General features: G+C 38.5%; 1 pseudogene; it reads right to left on the bottom strand.

Annotated features, from left to right (window-relative positions):
- Nucleotides 1-274: 274 nt before the first annotated feature.
- LOC113506548 lies at nt 275-13,492 on the bottom strand (annotated as a pseudogene).
- Between the last annotated feature and the right edge of the window lie 281 nt (nt 13,493-13,773).

The following is a 13,773-nucleotide window of genomic DNA, read 5'->3' as shown; positions in this document are numbered from 1 at the left end:
GGTCAAAAGTTAGCAGACAAGGCGTGTCCAGCTGTTATACCCAACGGGATTCATATTAATTTGGTGAACCAAATTAAGAACTGAACCGTCTAACTATTGGATATTCATGACTAAAATACCTACAAAGCCTTTAAATACCAAGTACATAATTACATCATCATTCCCCTGCCCTTATCCCAATTATTTTATTTGGGGTCGGCGCAACATGTCATCTTCTTCCATACCTTCCTATCGGCCGTCATCTCACAAGAAACACACTTTACAGCCATATCGTCTTTCAAGTACATAATTACATACAATATATAATTTTAGTAGGAAACTACAAAATACTTAAGTCCGACCGAAACTGGTTTTCCGACCGTAACCGAAACCGAATATTCGGCCGTTGCTTTAGTTTCGGTCGAAACCGAAACTCACGTGGTCAAGTTTAGAATTCCTTAAAATACTGAAATTTGGTGCATTTTACCTATTATGCTGCATTAGTTAGGAGTAGTTTTGTTGATACGGAGCTATCCGAACGGCGCACGACAATTCCCGAACGGGGCCGAGAGCGCGAGCGTCCGCCAAAGCGTTGCCGCGCGAAACGAAATGAGGCGAGCGTGCACGACAACTTCCGAAATCAGTTTCTGTTTCGGCAAAAGTTTCGGCCAATTTTGCCCGAAGCCGAAACTGGTGCCGAAACTTGATTTTTAGGCGAAACTCGGCCAAAACCGAACCTTCGGTCGGACACTACAAAATACTAACACTATCCAGATATACTTAACAAATGAATGCCTTCAAATTATTTCTTGCGTTTTTTTTCTGTTTCGACGGACGTCGTAAAATATATACGGACAGTTGAGCATGATAAACGTCTTGAGTGCACTGTGGGAACGGAAGGGAAAGGGATGTCAGGAATTAGGAAGGCACTTTGGTAATTATACGCGTTATTGCGACTGAAGTTTCTATTGTTCGAGATTGTATAAGAAGTTATAAAGTTAATATAGAACCATCTGTCACCGTGAAGGCCTTGCAATCTTATAATATATGCGTAGATATTACTTTTGAAAGCCATGTCGGGCACATCTGAAGAGTTCATTTTCTACAGTTCTGCGTTCCATGTATGCCAAACACTATTTGAGCAATCTCTACTACATTTGCAATTAAACACATTGGTATCATTTCAATCTCAGACAGGACTCTAAAGTGCAAACCCCGCCTCAACGTTATGCTTTCCGAACTACGCTACCGACGTCATTGATCAAGTTTGAATTTGTCCATCCCTACTAAATTCTTCTGTTTCACGTTATTCTAAACTAACATAAAAAATGATTACCTTACTATTAACAATTGAATTTGTACTTACCAGTCTTGTCCGAATCTTGCAGCATATCTGTACTCTGGTACTTAGATTGGAAGTCAGGGCACAACAGATCGGGGAGATGGTTCTCTATGTTGGCTCGCTCTAAGAACCACACCAAGTTCCAGTAAACTATCGGATGTGATTCCACGAAGCCGGGGTCCGCTAAACATGTGTCGCCTTCCCTACCTACAATTTTATACGGCAAAAGTTATTTATAACCTAACTAGAAAGATAATCAGATTTGAAGCAATTTAAACTTGATCTCTGAATATCTGCACAATTCAATCCGTGTTTCCGTTTAAGGTCGTAACTTACCTAATATAGATTCGAATTCTTTCCTCAATACCAGAGGGTTTAAATAAGGCACGCTTAATGTTTCGCTTTGTTTTTGGTCGGAACGGATTATCTGAAACAAAAACAATCATTCAATATCCCGTATGTGTTTAAAATTTTATATTTATAAACAAGATGATCAAATGACAGTAAGTTGTAGTTGATGAGAATGCATGACAAAAGAAACGTAGATTTAAGATCGTGTCAAAGAAAGACGAGGCAAAAGGTATTATGGAATGGTAATTCATCATTTATTCAATATTCTACTCTCTCCTTAAATCGGTTTCGTTTTCGTTTAAGGCGTTAGTTTTACCTGCACAGATAACAAGGGCACGGTATGCCTGCCGCACGCAATACAACGAGTGTTCAAGTTAGAGTCGTCGGCCGCCCATCCTGCCATAATATCCTCATCGTATAGGTATGCGAAGCATTGGTGGCATTGTGAACATGATGATAAGTGGACGACAACTGATGAATTCTCTGATGAAGTGTCCTGTTGATGGAAAAAGGTATTTAATACTTAATAATGTACTAGTTTGAGAGTATAATACAAATATTTTGCTTAGAGAAAGAATATATTTACACAGCTCCTTAAAACGAAGCGAACTGATAATGAGTGTTTGCCTCTTAACAACAATATTAAGGGATATGTCTTATGTATATCCTTTATGTTACTAATTAATGACTTCATTTCCCCAAATTGCTCCAGACTAGTCCAGACCTTTTTTCATTTCTGATTTTCTATGACCGTTTGATTACTTACATTTTGCACGGGGTACAGATTGTCGGGCAGATGGGACATGAGTGTAGCGAGCGAGCCTCGCTCCATAGAGCAAGCTAGCTCCGCGTCACTCGACGCACGGCGGAAACCGACACCGCCGACCCACTCTGAAAACACAAGGCTGGATATAGAGTTCAATTTTTATGAAGTGGAGACAATAGTCAGAAGCAACGATATTATGTTAGTATAGTTATTAATTAGTATTGAGTTTATAGATCATTTTTTCCGAATATCCGTCGTACAGTGACACGCAGCTTAGTCGTTCTCAAATGTTTTTGACTATGTTGAAACAACTGTTAAAAATGAAACTGTGTAGGATATACTCAATTCAAAACTGTTTGAAGTTTCTTATTTAGCAACAATTGTTTTTTGTCTATTTTATTTTATTGTAATCGAACATCATGACCAAATATACCGCCAAATGTGAGACATAAGGATTAAAATTAGACACGAATTAGAAGAACCTTTTATCAACCGCGCGAAGCATTATCAACTATATTTACATTTCAACACAATTCATATTACTTCAATAAGATATGAATCACCCACCATCTGGATTAATCTCTGACGATCCATCAGTAGAATCCTCCTCTCCCATAAAACTTGGTAGTAACGCACTGGTCGCGTTCCCAAAGGCTCCCTTCACTGGAGTAGAGTTAGCTGATATAACCTCTTTCATCTCATCGAACTTCTTGGCCATACTCGTTGCTGCAGACTTCAGACTGCTAAGCCCACTTTGAAGAAGCTCATTGGATCTTTTCCCGGCTATACTTGTCGGGCTGAAATATTAATACTAGACTCGTATCGAGGTAAAACCAATTATAGGTGAATGATCATTTAAATACATTTGGACATGTAAACTATATACAGAATCAACTGAAAACATGCATTTTACAAAACAGTGCGGTCATATTATGGAACATAGAGCTGGAAGAAAGAAGCGGTAATCAAGATTAGGTATGATTTTGCTTAATAATGATTATTTATTTTCTATTTATGACCACAAAATTTACAAAGGACACAACGTCAACACTGGATTTACATACGAGTATATTGTGTCAAAAAGTAAAATATTTACTGGAGTCAGTTGTTCGTTCCATTTATTTTATATACATATTGAGATTAGCAACAGTGGTTCTAGTAAGTACTAATAAGTAAAGACACTTCCCTCCATATCTCTATGTTCCATACGAAAAAAAAACAATATTTTAGCTATGTATGTCCATGCAAAACAATACACCTACAAACAATGTTGGTTATGTCGATGTACGATGGAATGGCAGAAACGGGAGTTATTTAAATAAAACGTTTTCTATAGATGATTGTCTATAGGTACCCTGAATGTATACTTACAGCAGACAAAAACTCAGGCTGCGTTTTTGATTACAAATTCAATTATATTATATCAGAGGTTATTTTACATAGTTGGGTTTACTTTATATGGGTTTAAGATGGATTTATCTCTGTTCTGAAGAATACAGAATTCATAGAAATGAAATAGGATCTAGAAATTGTATATCTAAAGTAAGTATGGTTAATTATTACAATTGGTTATTTAGTATAACCCGAAGACCGTAATGAGTTCTTTTAGTTTTATACTAGAAATGAAGTGAAATTGAGTCTAGACTTTTAAGCATTTCAGGTAAATATTTTTTACTCATTCATAAAAATAATCCAATCACATAGCAGTAACAAGTAAAGAAGATAAACGAATATAAACATAGTACCTTCTTCGATTTAAAACAATATACACAGAAGATTACAGAACAGAGATAAAACCTCATCTTAATAATGGATATTTCGAGATTCTCACCTGAAGTAATTCTCGATCATAGCCTTCCCGAGTTTCATGTTTTCCTTGCGCAACGACAGTCTGGCGGGCGAATAGCGTCTAAGAAACAAACGAGCTAGCGTACTGCGTGTGTGCGGTTAACAACATAACATTGCTATTGTATTATAAAAAACGACGTTTGTAGCACCTTTAAATATTATTAAAATAATGTATTACATACATCATCAATGAGTAAGTTCTTATGTCTTTATTGCTTTGTTTCTTGACTTTTCTTGGGATTAGATTTAGTTTTATCATTTTTAAGAATTGAAGAGTGACTGTGGACTCAAGTCAAGCACACAAATTCCTCTATCCTTCATTCCTCATTTTATATCAATCGGGTAAAGTAGTAAATATTTGGTTTATACTATTTAAATACTTATTAATTATTAATAACAGATTTTACTTAAAGATGCTACAAAGTCTATATCGAAGGCTTAACTAAAAAGTTCAAAAAAAATAGCAGAGAACTCAAGTTCTCTTGACCATAAAACAAACATGCTTTGTATTGAACAAGATGTATTATCGTGAACTAAAACATAACAGTGACACAACTAAACAAGACAATCATTTTGTATATACACATCGAGATCTTAGTGTACTATTCAAAAAACTTTTATAAAGTTGTTTCAAGAATCACTCATGAAAACTAGGTATTATTATTTCCTAATAAAAGTCTAAGTACACTAAGAAAAAATAGGACATGATTACGCAATAGATATTTACAAACCTTTAATTTGGGATTTTATTCAGTTGATATAGGATGCATATTTATACAGGTCAATTTTGTCTTGAACTGAACTCCGTCGAAATAAGTCATTTGTAGAACCATAATTCTCAATGAATTTTGAACTCTAAACAATTTACTTAAGATTCATTTTACAATAAATACCTTGCATGACCATGTCCCATTCATCACACATTGTATGTTACGTTCGACTCACCCGAAGCTGATCTTGAGCGTGTTACCGAGGCTCACGAGACTCGAAGACACAGTCCCTGCTGGCACCGTCTCACTTCTGTGCAGTTTCCTACGCAGAGGAAACTATCGAGGTTATCGTGTTTCAACGGAGCGTAGCTCTAGCGATACGGGAACGTTAGCGGGCGCAGTGTCATAGAAGAGAGGGGGTTGCGGATACATAGTACTTGGGATTTATAGTAGGTACGTGCAGCGTGCAGGTATTTATATTTATATATAGCTATATCTATCTATCTATATACTACATTTAAAAAAAACAAAATGTGTAGTTGAGCTTTTGATTCAATACTACCTTTCGATAAGTCGAAACAGATTTTTATGTACGCGATAAAAGAAATAGATTTGTAAAACTGTTTGAGTCATGTTCACTGTGATTATGAGTGTAGCAGTCTAGCTGCGGAATTCGAAAAGGACTTGAATTTAAAAAAATAACCTTCCAAGGTGTCTATTTATCTAAACATTCCACAAAATGACATTTCCAATTCTATGAAATGTGGCATCTGAATTGTTGTTGATAACCATTTATTTAATCTCACGTAACGTTGCTCACAAGCTACAAGGGTCGACTAGCAAACGCGCGCGAACTATAAGGTTTACATTAGGCTAGCAAGTGCAATGGGTAAGTTCTAGTAAAGGAAGGTGTATACCCTGCGTGGTCGTGCGGCGGCTCGTCCTGGAAGGAGTTGCTGCGGCGGTGGAACAGCTTGGGGCTGACGCTGAGCTCGTGGCGCGGGAGTAGCGGCTCGGCGGGCGGCGCGGGGCCGGGCCGGGGCGGGCGCGGGGCCGGGCGCGGGGCTGGGCGCGGCCTGCGACAGCGCGCCAGCGGGTCGTCACTCAGCACCGGCGTGCGGGCTGACACTCTGCGGACGAGTACGTACATAAGCACACACATTGTGCTAACTTAATAGTACTTATATTGATCACGTACTTTTGGAAGATATGAAACCTGCCAGTAATACTTTCATTTTATGTTTATCGCTGTTCCATCCGCGTAGTAACAATCTAATAGTAATTTTTCTTTTTCCTCCGTCAGAAACATCCTCACATTTTTACATTTAGTAAAAAAACATCGATAAAGACTTCTTTAATTTTTATTGGAACTATAATAGCCATCAAAATAAGTGTCTTATATTATGAGCCAAAAAAGAAACAAAACATGTCTTCACTGTTAGGAAAAAAGTTGTACAAAGCATGTTTGGTCACTGAGATTTTTAAATTTTATCCAATCTACATCCCTACAAATATATACAATGGTAAACAAACAAGTATTAATACTCACTTTAATGGTGAGGTTTTACTTGCATCTGGTACATCAATCGTTGCAGTAGTTTCAGTCTCCGGTTCTTCAGGGAAACTTAGTGTCCTCGAACACCGAGATTTCGTTGTAGGGGTTCCTGCTGAAATTTTATGAGAGCTTTGTAAATACTGCCCAGATCTAAAAACTTGTTTAGCTACTAAAGATTACTTATACCATAATTAATATTTTTACGTTATGTCTGTTAGCTATAACACAAGCTTTGCTTTGTTTAGGACTGAAAGCGTAGTGTGTAATATGTGTGTAATAATAATGGGAGTTCGAAAACCGAAATAAACGAACATTAGAAAATGCCAGCCTTGTATTTGTTGGACGATTTGCGCATCACCAGCGAAGCTCTCTGAACGAGTCAAGAATTCGCAAGTCGGACGGACTATCTGGGCTTACGTGTATTGTCTGAAAACAAAAATAAATTATAATATAACATACAACTATATTCAAACAATTATAATAATGAAAGAAAATGGCGTCAAAAATTAAAATTACCTGTCTTTTCTCTGGTATAGGAATAGGTGTACTTGACTCTTTACTGTTGAGCGAGTTACTTCTTGGTCTGGCTGTGTCGCTGAGGTCTGGGTTTGACGGTACACCTGATAAAAACAATATAAAAAGTTGACGGTTTTTCTGGGTTATGGAGATCATATCATCACTTTTTTAAAAGATTGTTAGTTCTGGTAACGAGACATCAATCAAACTATACGATACAAAAGCATCTCGCTTTCAAAATCACTTTACAATCTTACTTTAACCTGTAATATCATAATGACGATATACTAGAAAATTAATTTGATTTCTGTCGTTTTCCTAGTATCTAGTTGTACATAAACTCATAGCAAATACATGAGTGGTACCTGAGATGAGTATCCCCGCGGCCTGGCAGATGTGGTGAGCGTGTCCGCGCGTGGTGTGTCCGCGCACGATGTTCCCGCGCCGCACCAGCGCCTCGAACGCGCTGCAGCGGGCCTCCGCCTCGCGCTCGCATGCTGGCCAGGGCATATCAGATAGGCGTAGACATAAGCGGAATGCGAGATATTACTCTTGTGTCAAGGCTTTAAAATATATTTTTTTTAATAATTTAGAATTATTAAAAAAATACAAATCACATCCATTAATACAAATTACGCCATCCGACTAGTCAAATCTATGTGAGTAATGTAACTTTTTTATTCATTTTTTAAAAAACGCCTCTCGCATTAAGGAACTTAATCCTTGTATCGCGGGAGAGTTTACAAACATACAATTCATATGCACAAAGACACCAGACTCAGAACAAGCATTCGTGGATTACACAAACGCTGGTCCTAAGCGGGGATCGAACCCGCGACACGTAAGCACATGGTGGGTTTGGCGTGATGACCTCAGCCACTCTGCTATCCGTGCAGTGTCAATGACCTATTGTTAAAATAATACAATATTAATATAGACTTACCGGAGTCCAAGCTAGTCCGACTATTCCCGGGGTCGCAGGCAGCTATATTAGCGAGTCCCGCGAGTTCTGCACCCTCACCCACAGCCGCCGCAGAGCGGACGCGCGGCAACGTACTGCTGCCTACATAGCAACATGAATTTAATAATATAGTAGATGGATGAACATACAAAGCTGGGTTGCCGAGAGGAACTTGTGATCAATCTTTATGTAGTAATGGATCTGTTAAGAATCTTTACAATTTTTTAATAATGTAATTGCATTCTTTTATCATTGGAATAATACTATAATCGAGAAAAAACTCAAAATTTCCGTACATATCTGGGCGCAATTTTTTTTTGCTTTTACATTATTCATGCCATAGTAAAGGTTATCGATAATGATGAAGGAAGAAATCAAGGAACTGCGTTTATTCTGTTCCACATTGTATACAGTAGGTAGTGGCTCACCAGCGGCGGCGGCCGAGCTGAGCAGGTTCCTGTTGGCGCGCGTGGCGCCCGCCTTGCGGAACAGCGCCGCGCCCACCACCGCGATGCGCAGCTTGTTCCACAGCAGCTGCGCGCCGCTGCCGGACCAAGGCAAGGGGTTATTACATCACCTACTAAACTTTTTATATATAGGTTAATTGAAATTCATTTATTTAATTCAATGTTACTAGCAAATTACAAGCCTAAAATCCTTATTGTAAAAGGATTGCAACCAAAGCTACTTGTAATTATTTGTCAAGTTTCATAGTCTGTCACATAAATATAAAGTAAGTAAAATTTTTATATATTAAAAGTTCATTTGAATTTAAGCTGTTAACTTTTGTTACCCTCTAAAAGATTACAGGATCAGTTGAAAAATCTCAAGAAAATAAAGTATTTAGATAAAATTATATTTAAAACATAATCAAAACTCGCATACCTGGGCATATCTTGAGGCCAGGTGGCTTCAAGCACACATCGATTATAGTACCCATAGGTGAGCGCGTTAGGTTGTAAGCCAGCGCGTTTCATTAGGAACAACAGCTGTACTGCCAATACTGGTAGCGAGTGGTTGCCGCATAGCTGCATCATGACGCGGTAACACACCTGAAAGTGTAAATTGTTTTTAAGGAGGATTTTGTTGAGTTTGCTTGGATTGTAAAATAAGAATGTTATTTTTGACCATTGTTGTATGTGGAGAAGGTGTTGTGGCGCAATTTGAAGGAGACCCATGTCCAAAAGCAGACGGCGATAGGCTGAATTGATTGATAGAAGTAATGTGTGGCAAGATAATAATTAACACTGTTAATTACAGGATCCAACGTGGTTACATACATGTTAAAGAGAACTGGTTGATCTTGAAATTAATAAAGTAACTCCGAAATTGTGTTATGAACGTTACAGATCAAAATATTTTTTTTAATGATAGATTCAAACATAATTTACTTACTAACGGGTTTAAATCGCATATTACACAAAAAAAACTTACCTCATCACAAGGCACTTTCAATTTCGTGGCACGTTCAAGTAACTCATACGCTGATCTCAACGTGGCGTGTTCTTTCCCTCTACTCAGCATCATGCGACACGGCAGGGACAGGAAGTACAGCGAGTAACAAGCGCCGAGTAAGCATTTCGCCCACGCCTCCGCTGATAAACTCGCTTTCCGGGCTAATCTGTAAATGAGAAAAAAAATGGTGATTGGGAAATTGCTTAGTGCTGGGAAATTACCTTCTTCAAATCCTTCCACTTCTCTGTCTTGGGCCACATGGAACCAGCCCATGTATTGTATGTTAAATAAACATAAACTTAAAGTTTTTGATTGGGTATGAAATAAGGCGGCTCCCGCAGCTGGACATAGCGTGTGGTGTGTAGTGCGTACCTCTGCGCGGCGGCTATCTCATGCTTGGTGCGGCGGGCCATGGGCTCGGCGTCCGTCAGCGACTCCGCCGAGTGCAGCGCGGCCGGCGGCAGCGCCAGCAGCGCCGCCGCCCGCGCGCGGCCCCCGCAGCTGGACATCAGCGTGTCGTCCAGCGAGAAGCTGGAGTACGAGTACGTGGCCTCTGCAATGAAAGAGCGGTTGTAGCGTCGCGACACCACCAGAGACCCCAGATAGCGCTCCTGCACACGACGCCGCCGCGCCTCTATGCTGTGTGTAGGCTCGCGCCCGCAGCGCCGCGCCCGCACCACTCCAGTATACACAGCATACAGGCGCGGCGGCGCGGCGCGACGGTGTGGTTCATCGCTACCTCACCAAACCGCTAAAGCTCAGACGATAGCAATGAATGGAGGTAGACGTCAGTCAGATACATGCTTTGTCGGTGCATATTTTTTGAGCGTAATTGTTGACTTTACTATGTTATTCCTAGATGTAAAAAGCATTCTTTTTTATAAACACGCTTTATCGATAGCTTACAACTGACTACAAATAAACATTGATCAGCACAAATCAGAATTCGAAAAACAAATCATAAACCTATGAAATCTCAAATTTTATACTCAACCAAACGAAACATAATTAATTGATTTAACAACGACAACCACAAATTCAGTAAGTATTCACCACACCAAACCTACTTTGCGGGTCATGTCACGGGTGTGATCCACGCGTAGGACAAGCTTTTGCGTGTTCCACGAATGCATGTTCCGAGTCTGGGTGCTTTTGTGTGATTTGCATGTTTATAAAACCCCCCAAAAAGCAACACAAGGATTAAATTCCATACTGTGGGAGTCGTTTTTTTTTTGAAGAAAAAAAAATATCGTATAACAACAATAATGAAGAGCTAGTCCCCCTCACCCGGGTCGGGCGGGTCCGGCGGCAGTACGAAGGCGGTCCTCTCGGAGGCGTTGCCGGTGTCCATGCCCAGCAGCTGGTCGTCGCCCGCGGCCACGCGCTCGATGCACTCGTCGAAGAACGTCAGGCCCTGGTCGGGCTCGTACACGAACGAGCGCTCCTCTATGAAGCGGGTGAACATTTGTGTACGCATCATTAGGCTGTAAAAACGTTGGTGGGTCTGTAAAGAAAATTTTGTGTTAAATGTAGTAATAATAATTAATTATTTCTCCCTGCGACATCTTCTGATGGGTAATAGGCTGTTTTCGTTAATGAAATGGTTTTCCACTTTTTTATTAGAAACACCACTAACCAACTACATGCAATTTACAGTTAACTTTAGTGAATATAAGAGAGAAGACAAGATAAAAGACTGTAAAACTGATTTTAACTTGAAATTGCGGGTCGTATTAAAAATTAACCAATTGATCCAGGACAATTTTTCCATTTTAAGAACGAAATTGAGCAAATCTTTGACATTATCAAAATGAAAATCCTTTTATATCTAGTAAGCCAAAAACAAGCGCTCAAGAAGCGTTTTTTTACATAACTAATGACTCAAGTGCAGTACCAAAATATCATTAACATGGAATAGAACTGAAAAGACACTGTAAATAAAGCTTAGAATGCCAATAACCTAAGTGAGCTTGAATAGGTTAACATCAAGGATATTCCAATAAGTAATATAACACGTTATACCTTATCCCTCGACCGTAGAAACGCGTCCATATGGAACAGAGCGTGCGGGTCCGTGGTCCCAACAGTGGGCGCCTTCGTAATGGGTATGAGATAGTTGCGGTACCCTTGTAACGTAACCGCCATGAAACGTAGGAACGCTTCTTGGATTTTCAACTCTAAAGCTTGCTGTAACGATCAATGGAAACGGATTACAAACTGAAATAAAACTGTTTTTGTTCTATGGGTTTTATTTGCGGCGCCTGGACGCCCTTTACGTGTCTTATATTGTCATTTGAAGGCCATGTACATTAGTAAAGTTCAAGAATATACTAATAATAAAATATTATCTTAGTGTTTTCTACATTTGTAGTCAGCCAGATTCCATAGCTGGGCAAAGGCCTCCTAATTTGTCTTCATGATCTCTCTATCTAATACCTCAGTAATTTCTGAATTTTGATACTAGATTAAACCTTACCTCCTTTTTCCTTTTCTGGAAGTCTCTATCTAAACTCGTTGTAGGTTCTCCGTTGTATTTAGCTTCACTGGCATGGTGTACGGGAGATGCTATAATCAAACACAAATGTTGTATTATCGTCATCGAAAATTACGTATGTGATCCACGACTTCATTGCTAAGTCTTTACGTCTTTTGATGTAATTAATTTGAAAAGAGTACCTGGTCGAATATTTCCATAGAGTAAATCTAAAGTTTGTCTTAGCGCCCTCGCTTGTCGCTTCGGCAACAGTTTCAGAGAAATATGTCGTTGTGATTCACATATCTGAAATTAAGGTTTTGTTATGGTTTTTTCCTTAGGCAAGATTAAATTAGTTTCTGATAACTTAATAGTACTCACTGTAATATTATTGGTGTCTAAATCAACACACGTGACGTCGGCCGGTGGCTCATATAAATCAAAAAACCGTGAATCTACACCAATGAGATACGGTAACGGCGCGTGTAATACTTCTGCTAAACCTGAACATAAAAAATAAGAGACAAGTTAAGGATTTTTGTTATATTTATGTGTCGTAGTTGGCTATTGCAACTTGCTCTTATTGGTCGTACATCTGCACATTGAATGATCTAATGCATACAAATAACAGCGTAATTATTATTATTATTTTTACTTTTCTAGGACAAGAGTATTTTTGTAGAACGGGGAACAAGTTTGTTTGAAAGTTCTTAAGTAAATAGGTATGTATTTGCTTACCTAATGGACAGAGTGGTATATATGGACACTGCCATTTGAATGGGAAAAGAAGACTTGATACTGCTTCGGAAACTGCTGTAAGGGTATCTGGCCTGTAAAATAATTAATTGGTATAATATGAAAACAGTAAATGATGTCTAAGTAAGAAAAAACAATTTATAACTAACTCATTTTTTAAAGTTATTATAATTGATATATCGACATCACAAATAATTATCATTTAATTGGCGAGATTGATCCTTTGAAGAGTTAACTTTTGTTAGTGCACTTCAATCTATCCCTCTCTCTATCTTCCTCCATTTCGTGTTAGCCCAATATATACATGAATAATTATGTGGTAACTTACTGTCTTTTTATCAATTTTGCATATAAACATGTAACGTATTTATATTACTAAAAAAGGGTTTTTTCTTTACAATATATAACAGTTGCCAGTAAGTTAGGTAAGTGGGTGATAAAAGAAAATCAATGTAAAAATCCACACATTCACGTCACGTAATATAAAAATAAAAAAAGTATGCTATGGTAAGGCCTCATTGGTAAGCTAGGTATTATTATTGAAGGGAACTTTTTTATATTACATGTTTATTAAAATATACATCAACTATCTTACCTGAGCGAGTGTATAAGTACTTTCTGTTCAGTAATAGCTAAGGCTAATACTAGTAAACAGTTGTCTGGGCCAAGGTTCAACAGTAGTTGTCTGAAACTGGCGCCGCTTCGGACTAGTGGCTGGTCATCACGTCGAGTTACTATGACGCGATCGTGTTGGTTTGTGGGCGATAGCTGTGAAAATAAAAGAGAGAGTCAGAGTGACTCAGAAGATGTCTAAAGGCTCATTAAGCCTACACTGTTGTAGCTTTTTATACGGTTTATTATCGAGAGAGGTATCTGATTATTTCGACTTGTACTTTTCATAATAGATCCTAACGTAATAGTCTTATCAAATAATGATGATGGTGTCTACCTTTATTACATTTTTCATTACTATCAAAAAGATCAAAATAAGACAGATATCCTTTTACGGAATTAAACATCACGTAAAAATATTTTTATTGTATGACGTGATGATGTCATAC

This window comes from Trichoplusia ni, assembly GCF_003590095.1.
Source record: "Trichoplusia ni isolate ovarian cell line Hi5 chromosome 19 unlocalized genomic scaffold, tn1 tig00000121_group18, whole genome shotgun sequence".
Taxonomy (NCBI): domain Eukaryota; kingdom Metazoa; phylum Arthropoda; class Insecta; order Lepidoptera; family Noctuidae; genus Trichoplusia; species Trichoplusia ni.
This window is presented reverse-complemented; position numbering and strand designations above follow the sequence as displayed.